General features: G+C 40.4%; 1 protein-coding gene across 2 annotated transcripts in view; it reads right to left on the bottom strand.

Annotated features, from left to right (window-relative positions):
• Window positions 1–6738, bottom strand: part of tmcc1a (transmembrane and coiled-coil domain family 1a) — a gene marked incomplete at its 5' end in the record, with an annotated part of 42849 nt that extends 36111 nt beyond the window's left edge. Inside the window, 2 exons of one of the 2 annotated variants that reach the window (XM_080469612.1) lie at window positions 5520–5603; window positions 6630–6738. The remainder of the gene's footprint in view (window positions 1–5519; window positions 5604–6629) is intronic. The other variant, XM_080469613.1, reaches the window with a different exon arrangement.
• Between the last annotated feature and the right edge of the window lie 8513 nt (window positions 6739–15251).

Here is a 15251-nt window from a genome sequence, read left to right as displayed (position 1 = left end):
CCTGGGGTTTGATTTACTGGTGAGGAGGACAAAAAAAATATTTTTTTTAAACAAAACTTCATGGATGTTGAGCTACAGTTTAGTATATTAGATACAGGTTTGGGCTAGATCGGGGGGGAAGACACTTCCCCAGGGCAAGTATGTTGACGTCTGATTGAAAAGTGGAAGCGTGACCATGAAAATTCTATATCCACATCGCAGGTCGGACATATGATCATGAACTTTGGATAATGACTGGAAGAATTACAACACAGACACAAGTGGCTGAAAGCAATCCTAGATTATCTAGAGGAATTATATCCTTCAGTTGGTGTGCAAGAGGTTTGGAGTCTCCTAGAAGAGCTGGAAGAAGCAGCACATGACGGGGATGTCTGGACTTCTGTTCTCTTCGTAATACCACAATATGACGTTATGCGGACTAAGTGGGAAAGGACTAAAAGAGGAAGAAAAAAAATAACTGTACGCCATGTACAATATCGCAGGGCCTGTAAAAGTGGCCTTCACAGCAGTCAGGCCTCCAACTTGGCCAACATAGCTCATATTCCACAAGCCCTGGCATGGCATCATCAACTGTCAGCAGGCGGGAAACCACCTACACACCAGCTGAAATCCCATCCCAGAGACTGTTAAAGGCACACAGCCGTATGAAATAGGAAAAAGGGAATGCAGGTCACGGTTGGCGCACACTTTGTCACACGGAGAACCTGCCAGGGTGCCAGGCCAGAGGCATTTACCTCTTCGTTGGTGTCAGCAGGTGAGAGCGCATACGTCAGATATGAATCACCCTCATCAGCACCTACTTAAATAACTCCTTAGTCACAACTCTGGGTTCAGGTAACCAGACACCCCTCAAGCCCACTACAAGGATTTGTGGGGGATCAGCGCATCCAAGCTTTGGGTATGACGAATTGTATCAGGCTCACCATGTAGGCTGAGGGTCATCAACATCAAGTCCACTCTCTTAGAGAGCATTAAGGTTGGAGAACCTCAATGTAACTCAACGAAAACACACGCAAGCTTCTTAAGGAGTATATCGTCATAATAAACTTTATTGTTTCAATATTGTAGAAAACCACTATCTTAAGCTAACACAATATTTCAGTTTTCCATATTAGTTTTATCAAGCGACTTTACTTTACAAAGTTACATGTTTAGCACTAAAGTTCAACTGGACATACTCCTAATTAGACTCCCAAAACTTCACATAAGGCAGGAATAAACTTTAAACTGCAGATATATCACATCGCTTACACTGAGACTACATCAGAATGAATGAAAGAAACAATCAGTGAACCATATCCCACTGTTTAAATACACACCTCACTATTGTTAAAGGTAATCGTTTAAGAAGCCGTCCATTTTCACCGGACCTCGGCCTGGTTTTAAAGCAAACTCTTGAGACACTGTGTGACCTCTGCCTTGTTTCAGCCTCTGCCTTTTAAGCAGGAAGGGATCAGAGGGAGGCAGGCAGCTAGTTGCCACGAGAAACGACAGCCTTTTTAGAGGAATTTCACCTTCACTCTGGAAGTGTGGGAGTCAGTTCTGTTGGGGGGGAAAAAATAGACCCGGTGTGTTCACACTAGCAGCACTAACTGAATAAATAGATGAGACAAAGTTTTTATTAGAATGTAATGTGTGAACTACAACTTGCAGGAGTATCAGGAAGAAAAAGGCAACATATGAGGTGTAAATGAAGCTGCACCGTTACACATCTGCTATATTGTGGGCTTTCAAATTGCAAATCTGCTGGAGGCGGAAGAAGGTGAGAGGAGGAGGAGTGTGGTACAGTCAGCCACTGTCAGAGTCATGGTTGACTGGAGGCAAATGTCTGTCTGAGCGATGCTGAGATTGTTGAGACGCCGCGTGGCTAAAAGAAAGGGATTATCTGAATCCGTTTGAATCCTTCACTAATCATTTTTACAGCATCTGTTGTGGAAAGAGAAACTTGTTGCGAGCCACAACTTTGCGAAGACAACCACAGACTGTGGCGTCTTTTAAAAAGCATTTGAAGACCTACCATTTTGAATTTGTAATTTTAGATGTGTGTGTGTTGCTTCTTTTTTTAATGTGCTTGTAGCACTTAGAGATTTTTAAATGAAAAGTGCATTAGAAATAAAAAATATATTATTCTTATTCTTACCATCATTAGATTATTCTGTGCAGCTTTTGCATGTTCTTCCTGTGTATGCATGGGTTTTCTCCGGGTCTGGTGTCTTAAAATCATGTTTGAGGATAATCTGTGACTCTCAAATGCCTTGCGTTTGGATTGCAGACCCTTTAAGGATGGACCCTGCTAAGATCGGCTCAAGCACAACACAACCATACACTGGATAGGGCGGTAAAGAAAAGGGATGATAGATGGCTATTAGATCACAATATATTCACTCTGACGCTATGCAGTTTCATAGTGCTTGACTAGTATGGCATGAGCTAAGTAACGTAAGGGAGTATTACCATTCTTACACACTTCACCATGTAGAAGTCCTCTTAAAAGATACAAGAATGCATGAATGTGCAATACTAAAAAGTTCAAAAGATAGTTTATTGCTCAATAAGCAATCGATATGTCCTTTGCTTGTGTTTTTTAGGAACAGTCTGATGCTTTTTAAAACAAAAAAACAACATTAAAGACAGTTTTAGCATTAACCATTAGCCTTTAGCATCAACCACTGAAAAAATAAGCATTAGTTATACAACATTCCTCTTGTGATACACACTTCCGTCCTAACGTCCTCACCAGCCAGAAGGACACTAGTGCAGCAACAAAGACATGATCACTCACCAGCTTCCCACTGGCACACATTGCTGAAAGTACTGTACGGCTGCCAAGAACTGAACCTCGAGCTTTGGAGTAGCCTGCGTCTCTGCTTCTGTCTCCACAAAACATACCGTGTTTTCTGCTGCAGTCGGGGGAGAGCAAACACGCAGTGGGTGATAAGATGGACAAACTGCAACACGTTTCCCTCAAGGTTTCTTTTCCTGGAGAAATGTCTGCAGTTGAATATTTTACATGTGAAAGTTCCTTTCATCCATCTTCTCTGCCACTCATCCCATTCAGATGTGCTGAAGCTTAAAGCCTTTGGATGGCTGCTTGTTGGCATGTGTACGGAGTGAGATGTTAGGCACAACATAAACATAGTGCAGTGTCACCCACCACAGAGAGAGAAATCCAAACATTTGTAGGCTACTCGACCACTTGTCATGACTTTGGGGAAAAAGGATCAGTGCCATCTTTCAACAGAAAGACTTTTGTGTCCGAAAAAATGTTCATTATAGAAAACAGGAATACCTGATTTAAAGACAAATTGTATTTTTTGTAAATTATTTCCAAAAGTGTAATGAATCACTTCAAACATAAAGCTACTTTTGATATTAAGCTTATATGACTTGATCTACATCAAGATGATGAAAATGAATGTCGTTTAGATTATTATAGTAACAGGAAAACAGTAGTGTGATACTATCCCGTCTTTCTTTGTAAACGCCATATAAACTCTAAAAAAAACCTCAGCAGAAGAGAGCGTGCCACTTCTGCTCTTCGTGTTGCGATGTAATTCTAATTATAGGCTGGATAATTAATGAAGTTCGGGCTGTTGTGCCATGTGTGGGAAGGTGCAGATCTCTCGCTCCGGATGCACATTTAGATCCTAGTGCTGCTTGATGCTGCAAGTAGCTGATTAATTTGGACAAAAGTGTGCAAACAAACAGCTGGAAGCAACTGAAAATATATCAATTTATGTTATTGTGTCATCAAAAACCCAAAGATATTCATTTACTTTGTCTTTTTCTCAGTAAATTTTGAATTCTCTTGGTATTTCAATTTGTGACTCATGTAAAACTGTGATGTAGACTGAGAGAATACGTGTAATTAATTTGCCCATTTCCTAGTCAAACAGGACAAAGTGAGGTAGATCCAAGCTGAGCCTGCCTTTGGATTGAGTAATCTTGGTTTTTAAGAATAAAAAAAACTCATGTGAGGCATTTCTTGTTAGACTTGCAGGATTCTCAAGTACTTCAAATCCAACTAATGTTGTTAGTTGCATAAAATGATGCCATTATGACTAATTAGACTATGAATGCTGGCGATCAAAGGTTTTGTGATACTATCTAAAAATAATCTTTTTTTGAGTGACTAGAGTCAAAACACAGAAGCGTTTGTGTGATTAGTTTACAGCAGATGTGATACAGGTTATCATCATTTTCATGATCAAAACTAAACCCAAGCTACTACTACTACGTCTGTTATTGACTTTATATTGGTATTTCGGAAGAAATTAGGAAGTTGCCAAATATAATAATCTGCCTGATAAAGTATTAAAATCTTTAAAAGTGTTCTGACTCTAGTACAGAGAAATACAAACTGAGAATTGCATTTGTTACTTTTCATGATGTTTATCAGCTGTGAAAGGAAGAAAAACCTTTAAAGTTACAAAGTTGTCCAGCTGTGAAAAAGACTTCTGGTGTTTCTATGAAAGGGAGTTGAAATTTTCTTTTATAGATTATCTGAGATAGACGGTGTCACTGATATGAGCGTGATATTATTCACATTCAGTGCAGTTAAGTGTTCTTGCCTCACAGCGAGACGGTACTGGCCCGTCCTCTCTGTGTGGAGTTTGCGTATTCTCTCCGTGTGTGCGAGTGAGTTTCCACCCACAAATTAAAAACATGCATGCGAGGTTAACTGGTGACCCTAAATTGCCCCGAGGTGTGACTGTAAGTGTGTGTGATTGTCTGTCTCTCTGTTTGTCGCGTGATAGACTGGCGAGCCTGCACAGGATAATGCCACATAGAAGATGGATGGCTTATCAAAAAAAAAAAAAAAAAAAAAATGAATAAAGATTCTTTACAACACTAATTTCTAGTAAAACAGAACATATAAAAATCATTCACACACGTCTTATTTCTGAGCCAGTCTGCAGCTCTGTCCTAACAAACACATGCTTCCTATACACGTGGCCAATTAATAAAACTCCACCGACAGTCACAAGCACACAGCATGCTGTGGTAATCTCGTGATCTGATTTAGTATGAAGGCATCTTCATCGCATCCTGTGAAGGAGAGTTGCGTGAAACCAAGCACAAAAAGGACGAGGCAACCACTACATCATCAGGTGACACCGAGGTCTGTTGTGTAAGCACAAATACATACACACAAACACTCAATACAACGACGCTCCACTCTCAGCTCAGCTCCCGACAGGGAAGAAACAACGTGAGTGCAGCAGGAGAAGCAGGAGGAGGAGGAGGAGGAGGAGGAGGAGGAGGAGGAGGGGGGGGGGGGGGGGGGGGGGGGGGGGGCAGCGTCATCATGGTGGTCTGACCATCGGAGTGAGACATGAATGGCTGTGTTAGCAGTGCCCTGAAGGGGCAGCCAAGCTCTCTGCCACTTAACAGTGTATGCTGAACAGATAAAGGCACACATCATGTCATAGCAGACCCATCCAAACCCCCGTGCAGCCCTACAGAGATGGAAACAGTTATCAGAGTGGATGAGTAAGAGTAAGTGGATGAAAACAAACCTTCAGTCCATCGTAGTGATGCTGCTGTAGTGGCTTTCCATCACTGCAGAGGAGATGACAGGCTGCTGCATCCAACCCACGGGTCTTCAGCAGAGAAGAGAAAAAGTGAGACGGAAAATGTAATCATTTAAATGCTTCCTTGGCACGTCTGTGCGCCTGTCTGACAGACTGTACTTCTGTTTAGACTTTAGAGTGAGTGAGTGTGTGTGTGTGTGTGTGTGTGTGTGTGTGTGTGTGTGTGTGTGTGTGTGTGTGTGTGTGTGTGTGTGTGTGTGTGTGTGTGTGTGTGTGTGTGTGTGTGTGTGTGTGTGTGTGTGTGTGTGTGTGTGTGTGTCTCCTCCACACTGATAATAACAGGCTGCACAAAAAGGCAACTCTGTGAAGATTATTAGGCTTCATAAATAATAAGGCTTGAGTTATCCATCCTTATTGGCCCATTAGACTGAATTAAAGCTAGGAGGGAGGAAATAAACCCCAACTCAGTCAGGGCTTTTTCAAACTTATCCAACATGCAAGGCAATGACTAATCACATCACGATGGCGTCCATAGGACAGCAACATAATGACAGAAATGTATCTCACAATTTATAGTGATATATAAAATATATATATTCCCAGAAGCCCCCAAACTGAAACTTTGCTGGTGTTATTTTTAACAGTGCAAAACTGTTGTCAACAACATCCGTTTAAAAACCTCAACAAAAACAGCCATTAGGTTGACACTGTGAGACCTAAAGATAATTCAATGACACACAGATTGTACTTTACAAATACATAAAGTAAACGGTTCGCAAGCCTGCGCGCGTGTGTGTGGTGAATTTTTACCACCATTAAAAAAAGACAGCAATCCAATAACAACGGTAGAAATGTTAGTAGAGACCGAGACAAGTGTTGTCAGTGAGCAGCAGCGGAGTGTTAACCGGACTCAGGTTGACAGTCCCGTTACTGTGTCATTGTACGGGGCTGCAAATACGATCAAATATCTACAAGCGCGCTCTAACAGACTCTCCACGAGCATCACACACACGCACAAACCAGCGAGCAAAACGACCCCCTCCATAACCACCCGCACTGAAAAATAACTAAGGTGGAAATATATTTGTCACTTACACGGGTGATAGCAAACTGTTGGAGCTGACACAGACGTTGAGAGCGCGACACCCCTCCTCTGAGAGCTCGTGCGCCCGCCCCGCAGTCGGCTCTCCCTGCCAGCGCTGACGTCATGACGTCAAACGTAACGTAACGTAACGCAACGGGAAGGACGACGCACAAAGATAGTGGCACTGCGTCGAGATGAGTCACACTCTCTCGATGACAAACTGGCCTGTTTCTGAAAACGAGGCAGTGGGAAAATGTGCGCAAAAGCTCCCCCAGCACTTTTAAGAAGAAATGCAAGTTACAAATAGAACAAATAAGCAACGTGGCTCTAATGTCCTTCCTTCTTGTGGCCATGAAACTCTGAGTCCTCTTTGTTTGCTGTGTTCTGGTTAATTTAATCCTTTCTGTGCCTATATTAGTCACAATTTAGCCTTGTAAATATTACTATTTAAAATTATTTATTTAATTCCTTTCTGGGATTAATAAAATCTTTCTATTCAAATCAATTCTATTCTAAAATCGCACAATTGTCTGAAAGATGCTGGAATAGAAGAATAAATCCACTAAAATCATGTACAAAAACAGCTGAAACTTTAATGAAATGTTTACCATCAAAATTGTAATTGAAATTTCCTATATGCAACATCAGATACAGTTTGTCCTTGTTTCAAGTGTCTATATGAAAATTTAGAAGTTGCGTTAGTCTCTTTTTAAGGGTTAAAGGTTCTTTGAAGCTCCAGGTAAATTTGATTTGGTGGAAAATCACAAAAAGGTCATTAAAGTTGCAGACCCCTGTCCTGGACCAGTGGTTCCCAAACATTTTTAGAGGCTCCCACATTTTTCACGATTGTAAACCGAGGCAACCCTTCACAAACTCCACCACCGCCTGTACAATTCAAATAAAAAAAAGTGGAAGGAACCTCATAACACACTATATGTGAAATACAGTCTCTTGGTTATATTCTGTAATGATGAGTACATTTTCTCAGAGGATAAACTCTTCGGGTTTGCACACTGTGTCGTGGTGTTTGGTGGACTGGTGCTACTTCAGGATCTTATTCTTCACTCCCATCATTCGAACTGAACCCAACACGTCTACCTCTCAGTATCTCGCTGCAGCTTTATTTAGAGATTTCTTTGGGACACCATGCAAACAGACTGGGGATTGAAACTGGAGAAATTAAATGTCAGCATGATTTATCCCAGATCAAAACTAATTGCTTATCACACTAATTTCAGCACAACTTAAATATTTCCGCTCCTGCCTGCTGAGAGGATAACACGCTGTCCTTGTAGAAACATTTCATCTCCGGATAATAAGTGTGAGGCCCCATTCGAATTACCATGGTAGCTATGGTAACATGAAATGTATGGCAACAATCGGAGCAGAGAATTGTTCTTTTTATCTTTTTTGTGTGTGATTTCTGCCTTTGAGGTTTCAAGATAATGTGATCTGATGTAAAACAGCTTTTCACTAGGCTACCTTTATAATTTACTTTTAAAATCTCAGTTTATCACTTTATATGTTATTTTTACGTATTGTCATTTAGATCTTGAATTTTTAGTTAAACATATTTTTATTCACAATGTAAATGAAAACTATTGGCCATACAGTGACATTTTTCACTTACAGGAGAAGAGTCCAACTGACTCTTTTCCTCAGAGACTCAGTTATGTAAGAGTTCAGGGCCTTTCTTTGTGCAGTTTGCATGTTCTCCCTGTGTGCAAGGGGGTTGTCTTCATGCCCCCTTTTCCATTCTTTTCCAGTTGATCTAATCTTGGGTCACGATGTGCTGGAGTCTATGAATTATGTGGAATTTAGGGTCACCGCTTGAGTACTTAGGGCAAATCCATGCACACATGAGAAGAACATGCACACTCTACAGAGAGAGGCACAGACCAGACTCAAACCTCAATATTCTCACTATAAGGCAATCACGAGACCAACAAGCGGCCAGGCCTGCTCACAAAATACAAAGACATACTTGTTAAGTCGGATTAGTGTAATTGATGGTTCGGCCTCCAGTCCAGGGTTTACCCTGCCTTTTGTATTTCGTTATCTGGGATCAGCTTCGGAAAGATGGACGTTTACTTGATGTAATTGTGCTCCGTTTTGCTCCACTAGATGGCAACATTGCTGCAGACCAGTCTGCAACTGCTGATTCTGAATCTTCTTTTCTTGTGAGACACAATTGAAACTTCCTGCATGTGCAGGCCAAATGCTCTCTATCTTCTAATTCTAGAGCCTCCTCCTGTAAGTTATTCAATTAAACCGAGAAGAAGAATGTGAAAAATAATGACATGATGCGTAAGCTTGAGACATGTCGTTAGTGCCAGTGTGAGTAAAACCGTGGAATTGTGTGTATTTTTTTTCTCTCATCGACTGACATGACTTTGTTGGTGGTTCATATCTATGAATGTAAATAGTTTTACTTCTTCATTCAGAATTATGTTAACATATGCTTCCTGGTTCATTAAAAGAAATATTTGGTAGTTTTTGGTTGCTGTTTTTTTCACTTCTATTGTTGCTTCTGCCATCCCCGCCTTAAAAAAATGTAAATAGGTCTTAATTTTAATATGGCTTCTGGGTGTTTCTGTATGCAAGAAGTTTAAGAGAAGTTCTAGAAGTCATGTGTCGACCCAGGGCTTCAAATCCCATGCAAGAGTGTCTTCAGTGTTTTGTCAGAGTATGAATAAGAATAGAACTAATTGATTGATTTGCATTAAGGTGGGTCTGTAGTATAGTGGCTTACATAGCTATACATAGCTCACTTACTAGCAAGGGATTGTAGAACAAGGGTTTAATTTCGGCCTTACCTGTTGCTTTTTTATTTTGCACATTCAATATATGAACAGGCCTACTTTAGAGAGATAGTAAAAACTAAACCAAGTGCAATACACATGTAGGTCCTGAGTGTTTCTGTGTACTATCAGTTAAAATGAAAGACTACGACACTCAAGGGGCAATATGCAGGATCAGGTTTAATCTCTATCAAAGTGTCAGCCTTTTCTTTTTACCCAGGTATCTTATAGCCATGTCCAATAATTAAACACCAACCAGGTCCCAATATACAATTTTAGGTGTGCAGTAATTATGGCCACATGACTTTGCATAAAAATAGAGACATTGAATATTTTTCATTGTCCGTTGGTTTGATGATATATATAGAACCTATAGAACATCTGTTGTTAGAAAAAAATTATTAAAATGGCTGTGTCTTGTTTACCTTGCAGAGGCACTACAAAACTGTTTGGAATTATTGGTTAGTATCCTGTGACCCTGAATTGGATGAAGTAGTGAAAAAAAGGCATTGATTATTATTAAATTGAAATACCATTTCGCAAGAGTAATTCACATTCTTATGACTGATATAAAACAGACAAGGCTGAGCACAAAAAAAAACATGTTCCCACTTTTTAACCTCTTCAAAAGTTATTCTTAATATTGAATTTGCTGCTCAGAACTTTTCCAGGCCTCAGCTCACCTTTTCCACCCATAGATTCATAAATTCTGTCTTCACTGATGGTATGAAGGATGCCTCACCACATATAGTGAGGCATACACTGACCTTGCAAATTATTATTAGCATGGTGCTGGTTGCTTTAATTCCTAAATTAAATGTTTAATTATCGTAATGAAGCATTGAAATGAGATCATAGAGTGGTATGAATCATAAGGGAGCTGTGGCGGAAGACGAGCCAATGGTGAGACTCACACAGCAAACAAGTTGTTTATGTACAACTCAGCAACGGAAGCTCCTCGTGTTTGTTTGTGTCAGAGTTCCTCACAAACAGGAAATGCATTGGTACTAAATGAAGGTCATATAAAAAAACACCCCACAGAAAAAGGCACCCTCAAATGTTGTCAACAAGTGTTTGAGAAGGGTGTAATGATGTTGTTTTTCACATGAGCTCATCGGACCTGCACTCGCATTAGCCAGAGAACTCACACAAAGCTCACAGATTTTCACACACAAAAACAGAGACACGGACTGATGCAAGATACACATGAAATACAGACAGGCTGTTTTTCCTGCTCCCACAGTAGCGCAGAGGATAATGGGGAAGATTAGTGTGAGCGGCTGATGCCTTGCGAACGTTTCTCTGAGAGCATAGCAGACGAGGATGCTGGCTCTCAGTGGCCCTTGTCAATTAGAGCGCACACTTGAGCAGGCCGGGCCTAATGAAGAGTCCGAAGCATGGAAGTGGAGTCAGGCAGGCAGGGATTGATCTCAGCCATATGAGGGCACAGCTGGGGGGCAGCATGGGAAAGCCTGGGGACCATTGGACCTCAATGTCTTCTGTGTTTATCATACATATAGTCCTCTGAGAGAAGTGGCTTCCTCTTTATCTGTCCTCTGTTTGACACCGCCACATCATTATATTCATTTGTTACACTCACTTCTTTTCACATGTCAGACATCGTTCACCCTCTTCACAGTCAAACCTCTAGTGCTGATGTGCATCAACAGTGCAAAGCCTGCGGCGGTTGCTGGTGTGTCTTGTTATGAAATCCCATGTGCCTCAGGCTTTTGTATTTTAGAAGCAAGCTACGAGAAAAAGTGAGCTTGTCAAGTCTCAGCTCTTTAGAATAACCCTGACAAAGCAGTAATTGTTCATGTGGAGCAGAAGTCATTACAGCTCCTTCTTCCATTGTCTAATAACTAATTAGGTTGATTCTTTGAGTGACAGGTTGTCTGTAAGCCAAAGCTCCAGATTTTGGAGGATCTATTGTAAAACGTTCAGGGATGATTAGTGTCGTGTTGGTTTTTGTCCATTGGATGGCAGTGGTGAGCCTGACTCTGAGAGTTTCTGCAGTTTTAAGAACTTCAAGTCTTTATGTTATTCAGAGATACAGTTAGAAGTTTCAACACCTGTTTCATCCAGTATTGTTGGACTGAAAACAAACCAGTTTATTATTAGTATCTGTTCAACCGTTGGTGTAAAATTAAATTCAAAGGAACTTTTGTGAGTGGTCGACAGGGATATAGGAGTGTTTGAGGGGTAGGAGTAAATACGCTTTACACTTCTTCCAACTCCTTTTTGATCATGCAGATGTAGATCAGGATTGTGTTGTTTATTTGTTTTTGTTTTGTTCATCTAAATGTTTTTTTTCTTTCTTTCTTTCTTTTCCTATTTGTATGTTCGAGATAATGATTCATAACTATGACTACAGCTACCTATCCAAAGGTGACTCGATGCACCATCTTGTGGAAGAAAGTAGTACTGCAGAGCAGCACATGTCTTTGAGATGGCTGAACTGATGTTTTCACACATTTAGGTAGTTTTTGTCATGCTTTAGCCAAGAAACAATGTATATATATACTGAATAAAACTGGAGTTGTTGCTTGCATTCTGGTTATAATACCTGGCATTGGGGCGGCTTTGTTGATCCACAAATTCAATCTAGATCTGACATATTATGTACACATTCAAGGTCCCCAAAGAGTTAGTCCTTTTCCCCTGTATGCATGATCCTCTGGCTTACAGGTTCAATGAACACAACACTCACATTCTGTGATAAATAAACAAATAAACACACACATATTCCATATTCTAAACATGCCCACCATGTATCAGTCTTTGATAAGGTCAGGACCCCTCTGTCTCCTCCTCCGTGTTTCTGCACCTCCAAAGTGATCGGCATGCTAATGGGGCTAATTGCCATTTCTAGTTGTGGATTAGCATTCAAAAGAAAGTGCAAGCCGGCAGAGCCGACAGCTGTTTTATCATCGGGTCTAAAATGTGGACTCCAGCAGTCTTTATTGGCCACTGAAACATCCTTTATTTTATTGGGCATTCATCATTTGATGTTTCCCTGAACTGTAAAAGTAACAATATCATTGCAGTTTTCTTTGACGTGTGCAAATCAAACTGTGGGAACGTTAGAGTCTTGTGCCACCTTTCTGATCTGTGGCAGCCCAGATGGGGGTCTCACACACCAGGTTGGGAACTGCTGCTCTTGAATGCTGCAACAATTATTTGACAAATGTTGCTTATATTTGGTACAGATATTCACATCTCCTTCAAGATAAGTCATTACTAGTTTAGGCCCTTCATTTCTCACAAAGACAGAGTCATCAGCCGTCATTGTAATCTGTTTTTAAGATCATCAATCAATGTCAAAGTCTTTGAATTGTGTCTGGGTGAGTTAGAATAACCTATATAAATAAAAGTAAATTGTTAGAAAGATGCTGTAACACAGCTTGTACCCTTTCTAAAACACTCCTACTTTATATGAAGGAACTTGTATTTTTTCTGTATATCCAGCCCTATCCTCCCACTGCCTGTTTGTGTTGTTCTTTATCTTTAGAGATTATAGCAAATTTATCCCAGTATTTGTTTATTCATAAAATCAAAAAAGCAAATAAAGAATAATATTTTTTTCCCCATCATTTTCAAGAAAAACTTCTTAGATCAGAATTGAATTCTCCAAAGAACTGAGCTTCCATGGCATCAGGAGTCTTCCCAAATGATCAATTTCACTTCCAGGCTTTCAATGAGACACAAAACTGAGCTAAATATTATCTGGCCAGACGTAAAGTCATTTATAGTCATGGAATAGAGAAGAGGCTCGTGAAATACTTTGAGAAATACATTGAAGATTAGGTCTAATTGCTTTTCTGTGGATGTGATTTGCAGCCGCAGGTCCTTACGGTTTCCCCCGTCACCAGAGAAAAGCAGTGGGTTGTGATACAAACACTTCATATTACACCGAGTCACACAGATCACATCTGAAGGTAGACCAGAGGGATTTCCATTTATGATTACTGTATAGTCCCTGATGAACATTTGACATAAAGACACAAACAGGTGTTGAACCACAGCAGTACCTTAAAACCACCTGAATCCAAGAGTCCACATTCATAGCCCATCTGAAATATGTTACAATCTGTTTTTGATGAGGTTACCAGCATGGTTTAACTTGGCTTATCAACGTTCATGAGAAAGTACATCACAACCGAATGTGTGTGACAGTGAGCACTGGTGGAATTTATTGATCTCGGAAAAAAAGTAACAAGACCAGAACTCATCTATATGGCATCAATACCAATGTAATGGACCGGCAAGTCAATGCAAATGGTTAATTTAACGTAAAAAGACATCCTATTTTTTTTTTTTCCAGTGTACAGTCATCACTATACTCATATGGATTATTCAACAAATGTGCTCAACTAAGGGGCGGATGGGTGTTTGCACTCTTGCCTGAAATGAATGAGAATATCCCCGGTTTTATATATATATATATATACATATATACACACACAGTGAGATTAACTGGTGACCTGTCGATGGTGTATCCTGCCCTTGCCCATAGTTATTGGCTCTAGGGTCCCATAACGCTAAACAGGTTAAAGCGGTATAGAAGAAGTTTTAACCAATAACTTGGTAAATATGTGATTGTGAAAACTGTGAGTAAAAATGTGATTCAATAAAAAATTTGTATTGGAATTTTGGAGTATTTTAATAAAGGCCTTACAGTGGGTTAAGTTTATTTCTGAAAGAGAGACCATTATCATTCTTTCCAGTCGGTGAGAACATCTTTAAGATTTAAACTTAGATTATCTAAGTAATAAATAAAAATATGTCAGTCAAACACAGTGAAAATTAACGCGAGAAAGGATAATGCCTGCTCTCAGTCTGATTTACAATTTTTGGTCCTTGTCTAAGTGACAGGCTCATTTAAACTAATGTGCTTCAGTCTGTGCCGGCGACTCACTGAGATCCCCTCCTTCTCTTTACATTGTGCTAATAGGACATGCCACTTTGACTTTCACCCACATTCTGCCTTATTAAAGCTCCTTGCTGAGATCTTGCAAATCCTTTTAGGACATAACAGTGTGAGCAATTAAAAACTCTATTCACAGGCTCTTAGGAAAACTTCTTTCATCGGCCCTGTCTTATCAGATTCATTCAAATATTCGCCATGATTACCACTCTGACCGCTACTACAGTGACATGCACAGGTCTATATATGTCAATCAATGTAAAGATCTATTCTACGAGTAAAGTAATTACATGTCATTCCTCAGTGTAGATTTCTTCACATTGTGACAAAAGACACACAGTCAAGGGGCAAACAGACATTACACCACATCAGACTTATACAGTATCCACTTCTGTAGACACGTGCAAAATGACTGCAGGCGCACATGAGGCAGCTCTGACCTTCCCGGTGGCAGCACCTCAGCACCTTTTGCCTTATTAGTTGCTTCAATCAAAGGAGGAGAGTGGGCTGTGCGGGCAGAATGCAGTTGTGTGCTTTTTAAATGCCGATCTTTTATTTACCATACACACCTACAGTCTTGGCTTGGAATGCTAAAGCTTCCACAGAGCTCTCCGAGCTCACTTTGGTGCTGTCTAAAAACTGAGAAACTGCTCTGACAGGCCTGAGCAAACGGACTGGAGCAGGTTACATTCTTCTCATCATCCCAGTATTCGTGGCGAAGCGGTTTGCTCCAAGTAGACAGCCAGGAACAGGTTTTACAACTATAGGGCACAATCATTACCACATTGAAAATGTCAGTAGGTTACTGTCATAAAACTGAAAAGGTTGGCTCAAGACCAAAGTCAAAGCTGTCAGGCCGTAGCTTAGTCCAGCAGTGGATTCTTCATCACCTCAGTGCCGCGTTG

Source organism: Lipophrys pholis (assembly GCF_963383615.2).
Source record: "Lipophrys pholis genome assembly, chromosome: 8".
In the NCBI taxonomy this organism is placed as follows: Eukaryota; Metazoa; Chordata; class Actinopteri; order Blenniiformes; family Blenniidae; genus Lipophrys; species Lipophrys pholis.
The sequence above is the reverse complement of the archived record's forward strand: the minus strand, read 5'-3'. Positions and strand labels throughout refer to the sequence as shown.